Raw genomic sequence first — 15,196 nt, 5'->3', positions numbered from 1 at the left:
CAGTAAAGTTCTTGTTCTAACCTTTCTTCTTCTTTCTTTTCGTTCTAGGCGCTCTGGACTCGAGGCGAGCGTGGCGGATGCTGGATGCTGACTGCAGACACGGTGAGCGTTACGCTGCTGGATGCAGAATAACGCAAAGCATGTGCTGCTCTGCGGGCGTGGTTTAAATAGCCTTCAAAGTAGTCCCAAGTAAGTATTCCTCCACAGCCACACCTGAGTAACAAAATAGTCCCTAAGATAAAATAGTCCCTTCAAGCCTCACATGGGCTTGGATGCTTGGATCCCTTGCAGCATGGTCTGCATCAGGTAAGTTTTAACATATGAGCCTGGCGCCTATGGTGCCAGGACTGATGTCCCATATGAGCCTGGCCCCATAGTCATAGGGTTTGCTCCAGGAAATATGATGCCTGCTTCCGGGGTTGATGGACTTGGGCTGGATGCCCGGGGGTAGGCATCATGACAGTAACGCTCTTTAAAAGAGTAGGCTTAAATAAAAATGAGACAGCCCCTTCATCTCTACATTCATTTAGAAACTAGCTACAAGGTTTCACCCTTTTCCCGAACAACATTATTTTTGTTTTTATCATATTTAATTTCAAGCTATTATCCCCCAAATAGTCTTTTGTGTTTAGCAGGCCCTGTTGGAGACCTGCTGGGGTTAAGTCCAAATTAGCTGTGTAATTGGCAAAAAGAAGCATGCTATAAAATGTACCCTTTATAGAGGGTGGATTAACATTCCTAAGAGAGGTACTAGAATCAACATCTGAAAGAAAAAATTGGGGCCAACTGACATCCGTGCTTTTCACCTTTTTTGGTGGGGAAAACAATGTCCTGATCTTGCATATCGGACAGATGCTGAGATGTCAGTGTATCACAGCTGGATAAGATTAAATAAAACATAAGGGACCTGTGAGGAACCTGAGGACGTCTTCACTGCATTCTCCCCAACATTCTCTACTCAGGTGGGCAGGGAAGGGCCATCACATTTGGATTCTGACTCTGGGGGTGGAGGTGCGAGGGAGGATAACCTGGGTAGGGGAGACTTAGAAGTGGTTGGGGGATGCCCTTAGGTGAGACACATTATTCCCCATTGCCATTGCTTGATGAACCCTTAATCCCAGATGCATTCATGGGATATTGTTACCCTTTTCGCTTTGGCCAGGATAATGCCAGAAGATATTTTTAGTCTAGAAACACCAGGAAGAGGGTGAAGAGGAAGAGGTTCAAGGGTGAGGCATGGTATTCCCCTTTGCTGGTGAGAACCAACTTTACCCTGCCTTTATAAGCTGTTGTAAATAATCTCCTCTCATTTTTTCTCATTCAGATCATTATAGTACTGGGACGAGGAAGAGGCGACTAAGAGTAGTGAACACTAAAAGATCATTTCACCACTGAAGAGTGCTGTAAGGGTCAGGCGTGTCCCAATAACTGTGGTCAGGCAAAATAAACTAAGTGTTCACACCTGTAACCTGTTAAATGATTGCAGGTATATAAAAAAAGACAGAATCGGCAGGAAAGGGAACCAGTTGGGCCAGAGAGCACGTCCATCTGAGGTTGAGCGGGCATAATGTGGGCCGGTGAAAGTGACGCGGCTGATCGCTGCAGGGAGAACTGGTGGCGCGAACGCTTCTCACCAGAGTTCATCTGGAGTGAAAGAGGAGAGAGTGAGGAGCCAAAAGCGAGACCAGAGCACCCGGAGGAGCGGCCGCACACCATGACAGGGAAGGTTAACTCAGACAGGGGTGCTCCAGGGGCATGGTGTGGGTTGCGGCGAATGCTGAACAAGCAAGAATATATGATAAAGGGGTCTGAAGACCGAAAAGTGAATTATTAAATACCGAACTAACTGCCAAGCAAGTAATGAGTTTTGAATAATGCTACATGGGTTGGATGACCAAATATGAACTATTGAATATCGAACAAGTTAAAAAGCACTGACTATGTTTTGAATGCTGAATTAAAGAAAAGAATATGAGAATATTGCACGAATGAAACTGAAAGTGAAATGCCTTTGCGAACGAGAGGAATTTAAAGAAACATAATTTGCAAGCAAAGTGAAAAGAGCAAAAAGCAAAACACTATTGCACAGTGTGAAAGCAAGGTGGTAACCAGGAGGAATACCATGAAAGTGTGTGAGAGTCACATGTTGATAAAGACAAGAAGCCAGTAAATTGAACCAGAAATATAAGTGGACTTATAGCACAGATGTAGAAAAGGAACCTGTGTTGTCAAGGAAGTCTTATGAGAAAGAATTAACTGTTGTAAAGTACCAAAGGTTATCGGTTGCGTGACCTGTAATGGGTGGACCGTGTGGTCTGACAACTGCGCCTAGACCAGGGAATCCTTCCTTGGAGTAAACTAAAATAAGTCAAGAGCATGATGTTGGTCGGCGTACATTGTTGAAGTGATGGAAAGAAAAGACAAACTAAACAAGTTGATAAGACTGTGAATTTGAAGCCTAAAGAACTGTGTTGAACTTGGAGAATGGAATCATGAAACCATTTTCTGGAACTGTGTTGAACTTGGGGAACGGAACCCCGGGACCCTTTTGTTGGAACTATGTTGAACTTGGTGAAGGAAGCCAAGAGTAAGCCTGGAGCTGGAAGCAGCGCAGAACTTTCATTTGAACACCTACTTTGGTTGCTGACATCCCTATACATTGTTTAGCTTTAGATGTGAGAGCAAGTATAGGTTTTGGATACAGACAGACTTTTAAGTCGAACTTACTGACACGGACTAGCCTTAGTTTATTTAGGTAGGGAAATCCCACCTTAATATAGGGCAAGTTAGTCCTTACACCATCTTGACATATCATTTATTAAAGGCTTTTTATTTGAACTTTGAATCTGTTATCTGTGTCTTGATTCATGATGCCTTCACAGACCCCAATACAATTTAAATCATGCCACACTATGTTTATATCAATAAAATCAAATGTTTTTGCCAAATATGAAAAAAGCCCAAAATAATATCCCTCCCTTAACCTTACCGTATTTCTCCATGATGGTGCTCAGAGTGAAGCAGTGGTCCACTGCACTAAGCCATCTATTGAAACCCGTTTCAGAGGCCTTCAAGATATTTTTACTTTGAGCCCACTCCTCCTGTCTGAGCAACAAACATTTGTAGAATATCTTACTGGCAGTGTTTGTTTGTTTGTTTGTTTATTCATTTCTAATGCGCATCAAACCCGGGGGTATCAGGGCGCAGAAGTTAAAGAAAATGCAAGGCTTAGGTTACAGAGTTACAGGTTATAAGCAGGAATAAAAACATATATACAGGTTATGAGCAGGAATAATACATATATACAGCAGGCCTGTGTCGAGAAGTACTTTGAGGGCATATACAGATACATTAAAGAGGTGTAGGTAGCACAGCGGTCAAGCCTACAGGTCAGTGGACTTGAGCAGGTTAATGTAGCTATGTCTAAAATTCAGGTATGGTTGATCTTCTCTAAGAGGGTGTGGCAGAGAATTCCAAAGTTTGGCTGCTTTCACAGGAAAGCTATTGCCACCTGCCTTAGCAAGCTTGAATCTGGGGATGGTGAGGCAGTTGGTGTTGCTAAGTCTCATAGGTCTGGTGGATGTTCTCCTGTGGAGTCTATCCGTGAGGTAGCTGGGGGCAGCATTGTTTAGTGCTTTATGGGTGAAGGATGCGGTTTTTAGTAGGATTTTATTGTGGGTCGAGAGCCAGTTATTTTGACGCCTAATCGCTGAGATATGTGATCTTCTGGTCACACCAACTGCAGCTCTTATGGCGTTGTTTTGGAGGATTTGTATCTCTGAATGATTGATTTATTGGCGCCGATGTAGAAGGCATTGCAATAATTTAGCCTGGAAAGTATTAAGGCCCTGGCCATGATCATACAGTTGTCATTCGACAGAAAAGGTTTGCTGGTCCTAATGAGCTTACAAGTGTAGGTGGTGGCGGAGGCCATCGATTTCACTTGTTTGTGAAAGGAGAGTCCAGTGAGGAAATTGCCCTATAGCCTTGGGGAGCTGGTGCCCCTATGACTACTTGTTCAAGCAGATGGCATGATGCCTGTCTCAACAACTGCATTAAACATAAAACAATTTGGTGTACTTTGAAAAAGCTCCCATTGTTTCCAATAAATGTTTTTTTGTCTTTTGGCAATTTTTATATGCCATTTTGAATCTTAAATCTGACCATCCATATATACACCACTCATTAAATTGTGGTAGAATTTTCTTTTCATGATTTTACATTCTGCATCGACCCATGGGGCATCCCTTTCAATGACCTGGACCTCCTGAACTTGGGGATGCTGTTTGCCAATAGCTCTGTCCCCAATATTTTCAACCAAAGCCTCAAACGGACACTTTCCTTTGTGCCCTCTGAACTGTTTAACAGTTTTCAGAGAATGTCTTAATTTCTTGTGATTTAGTCATTCTTTCCAATGCCTCATTGTCGAGCTTAGGCGTCGCCAACCAGCCCCTCTGGCTGTCGTACATCTTCTTCGGAGTACCTACCCTGACCAATGGAAAAATAACTCAAGAGGATAGTGTTCACTCTTTGTTCAAACAGAAATGCTGAATTTCATAACATTCCTGAAGAAAAACCAATCCACAATACAGTAATCAAAGACTGTGGAACAGTATTGCTGATCTTCTATGCTTAGGAGTGCACCACTTGTTACTAAAGATCCGAGAAAATCCCGGGCAGAACACCTGAAAATCAGTGTTCCATTTGTGACTAATTTTACTGTCCAAACATTTGCACTACATTTCTTTAAAATATTTTGCTCAAGAACCTGAATCCCCTGTTAATGTGTATTTGTCCTGCTATATTTTTGAACAACTTGACTAGTCCTATGTGTTTAAATATGTACTGACTACTCAATTTCCTCAACATTTCCTGTAATCAACCACTTAACGTCAAATTAAGTTAATTAAGTTAAAGGCGTTGCAAATTTCCTTTACTAGAATTGCCCATGGACTAGTATCTATTAAGTACTGCAAATTAAAGTGTTGTATAAGCAGTCATAGGTTCATTACATTTCTAATATGCATTGCTTTTAATTGTCCGCCAACTGAGCGCAGATATGTTCAGTTGAAAAATTGATGTTGCTCACCATTTCATTTGATATGCACATTTTGCTCATTGTGCCTAATGGGTTGGGGACCCCTGTTTTAGGGATTCAGACATGTTGCAAAGGTTGCGGTAGAAGTACAGTGGGTGGGCTATTCAAACTAGCTATTGCAGTTTCTGCATGTAGAGGATTAGTGTGTGGTATTATGCACCCATTGAGAACTACATATCTTTACATGTCCGAAAATTTGGACAGACACATGTAACTCTCTGGTTTGCAACAAAATGTAATAATATGCACAGGTGTAATCAGATGATGAAAGGTGATTCAGGCGACACCCTCTTATCTGTGGCACAAGCGAAAGAGGAGCAGCTCTCATTCAGTAATGTACAAGATGGAAGACCACCACACTATGTAGAGGAGAAAGATATTGGCAACACTACAGCACCTCCTATATTCCATCAAGTCAAAAAATTATGAACACAATCAATATTATGGTCATTTTGTATTGCAAGGATATGAAATGCCTTTGTGGAGGACACAGCTGATATCAGGGAGGGCAATTGCACATACACAGAGCCGGGAGGGCGAGAAGAAAAATGTAAGAGACTGATCCAATCACAGTGCTGGGGCGAGGCCACCATGTCTCTCCAGCTCAACACTCATGTTCTCAGAAATAGAGACGGGCAACAACAGATATGTTTCGCGTGTTTTGTTTAAAATTGTGGCGAATATAAACATGTCCAATACAATAATGATCTAGTCTGGATAATAGCCAACTAAATACTATGCGTCAGGGTGATGAGGTGACTCAATGGAAATGGATAAATGGTAAAAGTCTATCCCCAGTGTAAGCAGGGCTGGACTGCCCCACCGGGACACTGGGACTTTCCCCGGTAGGCCTCAGGGCATAAGGCCTCTTTGGGTAGTGGAAGGATACATACATTATGAGAACAAAATCAATAAATGAAAACGAACATCCAAACATCCAGTCACCCTGGGTGGTTCACATCAAATTGGCTGCGTGCGCTACACATTTCTTTTCTTCTCAGAGGCAGGGTGACAGGCCAGACTCGCGCCTGAGCATTTTGAGGGGCACTGCCCGGGAACCGCACGTGCTCCCAATGCTCTGCCCTGCAGCCTACTGTCTGGTGGTGTGTGCTAGCTATGTCGTATCACATCACATGATGCACTGTCTGCACTCATTGCGCAGGTGCAGGGCTGTACGCAGTGGTGCCGGCCTCAGTGCACTGTCCTGCTCTGCTGAGATCTCTGTTCTGACAACGACTGGCGAGGCGAGCAGAACATTATTTTCACTGAAGTTCAGGTAAATTGCTTGGTGCTGGTGGGTGGGGTGTTGTTGGCTGGAGCTCTGAGCTCACCTAGGACTGGCTGTGGTGGAGGAAATGGAGTGGGATTATGATTGCTCGGTGGGCGGGAGTGTTAGGGAATAGGGCTTACCTGAGGCTGGGAATGAAGTACAAATTGTCTAGGAGGTGGTCTTGGCGTGCTGAACTCACTCAGCGTTGTCCTATCAATGCATTAGCCCCCTTTCACTCCCCCAGTAATTGAATGTCGGAGGTGATTGAAAAATTGTTATTCTGTCCTCTGCAGGATTAGTATTAATTGTTAATGCACCTGGCGAGGCGGGGGGTGTTTTGGAGAAGTTGTGGGGCATGGAATTTGCGTGAGATGAGCACGGGGAAATCAGTGCAACCCCTGCTGCCCATCTGCAGTTACAATGCCCCGGCCCGCAGCAGCAATGAATGGCTGTGTGATGAGATCCCAGCTCACCGGCGCGCCCCAGCCATCCCCCGTTGTCCCTCTGGCACCCATAATTGGAGATGGATGGCACTTTAAAGACCCTTGCCTCCATGCCCCCCTCAATAGATATATAAACACACAATCCATTTGGTCTTGCTCTCCCTTGATTATCTAATTTACCTGAGCGCGTGTGCGTAATGCGCACAGTGTGTGAATAGTGCAGTGCCAGCCAGGCCTCGGAGGGTGGTTATACATGCTATAAGGGGGAGGAAATTGCACAGTATGAGCCACCTCCACCATATTGATTTTGCCTCTATGATTGACTGCTCCTCCTTCTCCTGAGCTACCAACTTCCAGAGAAGCACCTTCCGCTTCCACTCCTGGGCCTCACCCTCTAGAGCCTCCCAATCCTTCTTTGTTTCCTGAGGTTCCACCAACCCCTCAGTCATAAACTTTGTTCATTCAGCCCTTCAACTATTGACCCCCAAAACCTGCAGCAACAATCAGGCAATGGCATTCCCTGACACATGGCATGCCCTCCACCTTCTTCCCCTCAGGCTCCTACGCTCAGTGCTGCTGACCATCAGGGGTGGACTGGCTTATAGGGGACTCTGGAGATTTCTGCACTGTGTGCCTCTTTGGTGTGGTAAACTATTTTATTTTCACATTTTCTCCCTGGGAAATAATGGGGATTGCTGAAAATGTGTAATATTGGGCCACTTTGAACATTATTTCAAGGGCCTCTTTTAGTTCCCAGTCCACCTCTGCTGATCACGTGGTGCCCACCACACATCTGCCCCCAACAACACAACACAGCAAGCACTTGCATTCTGTTTTCATCATCTGACAGGTTCACAACATACACCTCACCCTCTTTTGACTGGCATACAGGATACTTTTTCCACCCACAGAAGCTGGCATCCCACCATCAACCACCAACACCGCCTCATTTCATACATCCACAGGTGATACAACAGGTCCTGCAGCAACTGTCCCCTGGACATGCTCTCCCTGTTTGGCATTTTCTCCCTCCCTTAGTTCCTAAGGCACAACAAAAGTAAAACAAAACACAGACAAAAGTACAAACAACATCAATAAAGGAAAATAACAAGGGAATACAAAAATGTAAGAAAAACGTGGTGATTACACAAGTTTTTTCGATGAAAAGGGGAAATGGAAATGCTCATTTTGCTTTTTCGATTGTTAAAATAATATGAGCTCTCCTTCCAACAGCCTAGCAAAACCCACAAAGGAACTGGAAGAGACCTGCGCCTCTGATAGAGCCTCGAGTTCCATTTTGGGAAATAAATGCTTCTGTATGATTTCTCAAACACTCCCTCTACCACAGTTAAAGGTCCCCAATTGGCCTCTCAAATAACTCTGTGCATGGTACTCGAAGTTCGGGAACACCAGACAGCTCATTGTGGCATTTGAGCTCCAGCTCGAGATTTGAGTTAAGTTCTGAGTGTCTAGAAAACCAAAGGGAGCACCACCAGCCTGCTCGAAGCTCATTACCGCTTATCTTTTTGAGATGGCTGTGGGTCCGTTTTAGGGGGTCCAATCATGCATACTCAGTGGGATGAACAGTTGGGCCAGACCATAGATGTTAAATTGGCAGCTCATGCCCTACACTGGTCTGAAGCAGGTACGTTAACACTTTAAGCTATGTTGTCAGCAACTGCTGTATACCTTTCTAGATCTACAAAAAACAAAAGAATAAATGGCCAAGCCAACGTCAACAACTAAAAAAAGCTGATTCAAAAATAACGTTTTAAACAAAAGAAGCAGTTGCGCAACCCACGTAAACTGACATGTCATTTTCTGTATTTCTATTTTGGAAAGAAAGAGTATGAGATCCTTTCCGTGCTATCAAAATAAATTGCGGACTGTACAGAGTCTAAATACACTCCAAATACCAAGCAGAAAACTAGGGCTGCAATTACATGATTCAGAAAGAGCAGATTCAGGGACTGGCTTTAAAAACACAAACTAAATTACTTTAAATAATGTAGAAGAAAACAACTTTTAAGAGTGACCTATCCAATTACAGCAACAACTGGATTCTTTCTAAAAACACATCAACCCATGTACAAACTACATGTCCAGGTAGAAGTCTCCTCCAAATCAGCTCGGATGGAACATATCTCTGTCTTTAATGTTAAGAGCAGGTTGTTACTAGCTTGGTCTTCTATTGTACTTAAGAGTGACATTTGTACATATTAACCTTTTTATCGTGCAACATGGACATCTCAAAAACACATTTCACCACTATTTTGGCCCCAAAATGTCTCAGATACATGGCCTTTGGTGCCACACAAGATGCTTTCTCATTTCAACACTAGGTGTCTCCTTACCATTCATCAAGGGTCAAAGTGCTTGCGCCTGCATGCACCTCCCCGCGACATATATAAGGCCTAAGGTGCATCATAACCAAAGCATTGGTGCACAAAAAAGGTTACAACACTCACTGGGGAAATACCAGTAGCCAAAAGGCCAGGGTTCGAGCCTGATCACTGATGTGCTCCTTTTATTTTTAACGCAAAACAAAAGAGATGATGGCTGGAAGGTTTGGAATTAATCCTACCCTCTGGCATTGCTCTGGGCAACCCTCCAGGCCATCGTTCCTCACCTGCTAAGCCATTACAAAAGGGGAAAGACCATATGCAAATCAGGCTAGGTCGCCCCCTTCTGTAAGAGACCACAAGCATCCCCAAACACGTTTCAGCCTTCTTGGGCCTCATCAGTTAGGAGTATCTTGGGTCTCTAGGCCCAACAGGCACGGGACCCACGTCTGGACATACCCGTCTGGGCATACCCGTCCCACTCGGGGTGACTTACGCATAACAAAAGAAGTGATGGCTGGAAGGTTTGGAATTAATCCTAACCACTGGCATTGCCCCGGGGTCCCTCAGACCATTGTTGTTCACCTGCCTAGAGACCCAAGCTACTCCTCACTGATGAGGCCCAACAAGGCCGAAATATGTTTGGGGATGCTTGTGGTCTCGTGCAGAAGAGATGTGACCAAGCAGTTCGGACTAGACTGCCCCTTTTGGGGTGGGACCAAGCCTGATTTGCATATGGTTTTTCCCCTTTTGTAATGGCTTGGAAGGCAAAGAACGATGGTCTGGAGGGTGGCCAGAGCAATGCCAGAGGTTAGGATTAATTCCAAAACTCCCAGCCATCACCTGTTTTGTTTTGTCTTTTATTTTTAACTCAGCAATTTATTTACATCCCCCCCTCCAGACTGGACATTTTGGGAAAGATTTGCAATGAAATGAACTAATTGTTAAGAAAACAAAAAAACGCTGTTTTCGGCCTACTCCCATTCGTTTCCCATAGAGAAAAAGTCCACATTTTGTCAAGCCGAAGCGCAAAAACTGCTGGACACAATTGAACCAAATGAGAAACAACTTGGGCACGAAGCATTGACTCGATTTACGAGGGCAGGTTTGGGGTAAATCCGTAAAGGATTTTTAAAAATATTTGATGGGGAAGGGATGCACCCTTCTCCCCCAAAAAATAATTATATATCCCATGGGTGCTTTTCCAAAAAGCCTCTCACCCTCTCTGCTGCAATGAAAAAGCAGTCATTTTCCCAAAATTCTTTTCGCCAATCATTTTTTACTTGCTGGATGGATTTGGATGAAATTTTCAAAAGAAAATGTTTGTCAAGGCCAACAAATTACAAACTTTGGGAATAAAGTTATAGACAAAGCAAAACACCACCGTTTTCAACCCATTAATTTTCCCCTAGGGAAAAAGATCTGTTTTTGATCAAATAAGAAACAACTTGGCAGAAAACATTGACGTAATTTCCTTGACTTATTTGGGGTAAATCCATCTAGTAGTTTTTAAAATATTCAACAGAGAACAGAGTGCCCCCTGCTCCTTAGCACCTTTGTATAGGTCTTGGTGCTTTGCATCAGAGAGGCTGAGCTAGGCTAATAACTTTTGACTTACTGGATGGATTTGGATGGAAATTTCCAAACAAAAAGTTTGTCAAGCCCACCCCTATAAACTGAAAATGTTGGCAACAATTCATTAAAAGAAAAATGTTGTTTTTATTTAGTGTGTTTCAATTCAAAGAACTTTTCACAGCGTACAAATAAAAATAAAACAGCAACTATCAACATTATACAGCATTATTAAAATATACCAGTTAATCATCATATAAAACATTACATCAAACATTAATTTACAATTCACAATATACATTATTTCTCTCGCTCATCTCCTTTGTCTGATAGTAGACAAGCTACTATCTGCATCTAACCATTCATTTTTTCCCTCACCTTTAACCACACATGATATAAGGCTATATGGGCAGATTTATTTTCGGAGTTTACGCAATACCAACAACATTCATTATTCTTTATACTGTCCAAATTGTTAACATACTTTGCGAAATTACCCATATAGAGGGGACCATTTACTGAGCATTGGGTGAGGACATGTTGAGGTGTTTAAATAGCGTTCTTTAGTTTGCACATAGGGCAAGTTCTTTCTTCACAGACAATGCCCAATCACTGGCCCATATTACTTCGGACCAGTCATTTATTTACCCATTGTAATAAGATAAATCTCAGCAATGCAGGGCAATAGCACAATGTCACATAGTATTGCAGGACTTAAAATTTGTGGATTAAATTCATGGTTTCTCTCCCTTGTTTTAATTTCTGTAAATGATCAAAGTTTGCCACCCAAGCCCATGCCTCCAGTTTTGGGGTACATTTTTCTTTCTGGATGTAATATTGCTCCTCCCAATTAGGGGTCCATTCTATCTCCTTAAAGGTGGTCTGTACCAGTTTATCAAATGGATCCCTGCTTGCACTGGACGCTAACGTTCAGAACAAGTTTAGGGCTGGGCACTGGGGGTTGGTCCTAGATTTTATGTATAAAAGACATCGGGCCTCATAACACGGAAGGCGGTAATGGTTAACGGTCACCGTTAATGGTAACGGTGACCGTTAACCATTACCGCCTTACTACGAGGTCCCTTAGCGGGTTGGTGCTTTAACGCCTGCTTTTTGCAGGCGTTAAAAACCAACCCGCTAAGGGACCTTGGTGCACCTTCCCCATTCCCATTATGCCCTATGGGGCAAAAATGGGAATGGGGAAGGGCAGTGGTGGAAGGGGGAATTACCGCCCCGCCAACCTTGGAATGGGGCGGTAATTCCCCTTTCCACCAAGGCGGTGCCGGTATTTTACCGGCATGGACCAAGGTGCTAATAGCACCTTGGTCCTCCGCCTTCCATGTAATGAGGCCCATCTTCTTTTTAAGGCCATAGCCGGAAGGGAGATCAATCTGAGTTCCAATCTAATGAACTCGATAGGGACACAAGTTGGAAGCCCCAAGATTCTTTTCCAAAACTTCCCTTGCACAGCCTTCAGCCAAACACAATTGTGCATATAAAGAGCCTCTAAGCCATAAAGTTATTAAGTAAACATAAAAAACACAGTTCCTCGCCTACTCTCATTCGTTTTCCTGTACAGAAAAAGGGCAGTTTGATCAGTCGTAGCATGACAACTGCTTGGTTGACTTTTACCAAATAAGAAACAATTTGGACACAAAGTGTTGAATAACATTTTCTTAACTGGATATGGGTAAATCCATCAAGTAGATTTGAAAATATTCAAGAGCGAACTGGGTGCCCCCGGCTCCTTAAAACCTTTATATCGGTCCTGGTGCTTTTCAGCAGAGAGGCTGAGAGGTTTTTCAGAAATGAAAAGCACCAAATGTCCTTTTTTGCTCGATGAGTGATTCCTGCGATATTACTGAGAGAAGCCACAAATGAAAGAACTACAAACTCTATTGGGAGGAGGAAAAGGGATGCCATCAAACTTTGGAATGAACTTCCCCACAAACGTACAGAGTCTAATAACATTCTCGACATCAGAAAGAGACTCAAAACTCTTCTGTTTATGTTGTCGTTCCTAGGGGAACACTTATTGTTTTGAACGACAGTGCCTAGATAGCCCAGCCATAGGTGCTATCTAAATACCAAGAGCAATAGCAATCACATCAGGTTAGAGGTCGAGAGTGGGACAGAAGACACCATGTGAAGTTAGGGATTTGGGGGTGGGTTGGGGAGCCAGTTATGGCTAGAAAATGTTTCAAGGGAAGACCGCATCAATCTCACAAGATTACAGCAGTAATGCTGCAAGACATGAAGTGAGAGGACCTGGAAAAAAGAAGAGGGACACATGTTGAGTCGCGCCATCGTGGGAATCGGCGACCTGCCACGGTACTGCAGGAATTTCTGTTATTGGAAATGATTACTGTGAAATGATCATGGGAATAAGGAGTTCGAAAAAAAGGTATAACATCTGCAGTGCCTACATCTACCGGAGAGGGGGCAATGAGTGTTTGGTAAAAAAATTGATGGTGTGACATGGCCACTGGCCATGGCTAGTTGGCCCAAAAGAAAACTATTGGTATAACATGTACAGTGGCCATGGCAGAAGGCCATGACTAGTGGGCCCTGAGGAAACCAAGGTGTTGCAAAAACCCTTGAAATTCAATGAAAAACCATTTGTTAAGAGAGTTAAGGATATCAGATTTAACACAACAAAACTTCTGAAATTCAGCACTCAGATTTCAATCAAGTCCACTTCAGAGAAGATAATGCATAACACAAACCATACAGTGATGGGGGTAATGGACAGGAGAGGACCAGGAGGGAAAATGGGGGCACCATAGAAAGATGAGGGGGGCACTTGGCGAGTACCTGTGAGGAAAGGGAAGAGTTTGGGATTTTCGAGTGTTATCGGTCAGAGGAATCCCCCGAGAATGAGTAATTCAATGCCACTGTATGTGTAGTTTGTTGCCATTTTCGGGGGCGTATCGGGCGAATGCCACTGGAATGGGGAGAGAGTTCAATAAAAGGTATTTTACACCTGCAGTGATCACATCTTCTAGGCAGGGGGTAATGGGTCTCTGTGCCGAAGTTCATGGCTAGTGGGCCCCAAAGAAACCTATTGTTGCATCATGTAAAGAGCCTTGGCCACAGCCAAAGACCATGGCTAGTGTACCCCAAATGAAACCTAGTGGTGCAACATGTACAGTGGCCATGGCAAGAGGGCACCAAAGAAACCTATTGGTGCAAAACGTACAGTGGCCACAACCGAAGGTCATGGCTAGTGGGCCCGAAGAAACCTATTGGTGCAACATGTACAGTGGCCATGGCTGAAGACTATGGCTATTCGACCCCAAAAAAACCTATTGGTGCAGCATATACAGTGGCCACAGCTAGTGGGCCCCAAAGAAACTATAGTATAACAAAACCCTTGAAATTCAGTGAAAAATCATTAGTTAGGAGAGAGTTAAGGTGATCAGACATAATAAGAAAAATGCATAGCATCAAAACCTTTGAAATTAAGTGGAAAAAACCTCGGTTAAAAATGACTAAAATTATCCGATTTAACGCAAAAAACAACCTGAAATTCAGCATTTGCATTTCTAGCAAGTCCACCTTAACTATGCACCCCATGTGGCACAGTGTATAACCAGAATGATGACATCAGAGATCACTAATTTAATCATACATGACATCACTGATGGCATCACTAATTACATGATGCTTGACATCACTGATGTCACTGGTTTGAGAAATTTCATTTTGAAATATGACAACTGTTTTTTAACATATTTCGTATTTACACAGTACAATGTATTCTGCCCCTGTATCTTTAAATGTAATGTGCGGTATACAATTGTAAGTAGATCCACCATTATTACAAAGGTAATCAGTTATATTGGAATAAAAAGTCATAATTTATTTTCAAAATTAATGACTAATAATATTAGTAATAACATTGCTATATCTATAGTTAATCATTTACTTTCTAATATTTATTTCTTTTCTATAAATGTAATTATGTAGCATTAGAAACTGATTTTTTTTTTGCATATTCACCAAACTTCACATTTTTAGATGATATATTATCACAATGCACACGGGCACGTACTTTCTTTTATAGGTTATTATTTTTTATAATCTTGTATTTAGCAAATCATGTGTTCATGTAATATTATTACGGTAAGTAGAATTGTAAATTTAAATGTGAACATTGACTATTTTCATAACACTTACTATTAAACATGTTTCTACTTATTGCTATTCTTATTTTTTATTATCTACTAAATATTTTTATTATATTATTTTTGAAATACCTGAAATAGATTTACCAGAATCAGGTACATTCACTGCAATGAAGTATTGTAATTCTTTACTAATACGTGAAATTCAAACCATTTATATAGCATTACATTATCAATTTTCTAAGGTGATAAGTAGTACAACTGAATGATCCACACGGAATCACATCATACTTCTGTATCAGTGTATTGTTCCATGTCATGTTGTTATTATTGTTAAGTCTAAT

Source organism: Ambystoma mexicanum, chromosome 12 (assembly GCF_040938575.1).
Source record: "Ambystoma mexicanum isolate Mex_15411 chromosome 12, UKY_AmexF1_1, whole genome shotgun sequence".
NCBI classification, from domain to species: Eukaryota; Metazoa; Chordata; class Amphibia; order Caudata; family Ambystomatidae; genus Ambystoma; species Ambystoma mexicanum.
This window is presented reverse-complemented; position numbering follows the sequence as displayed.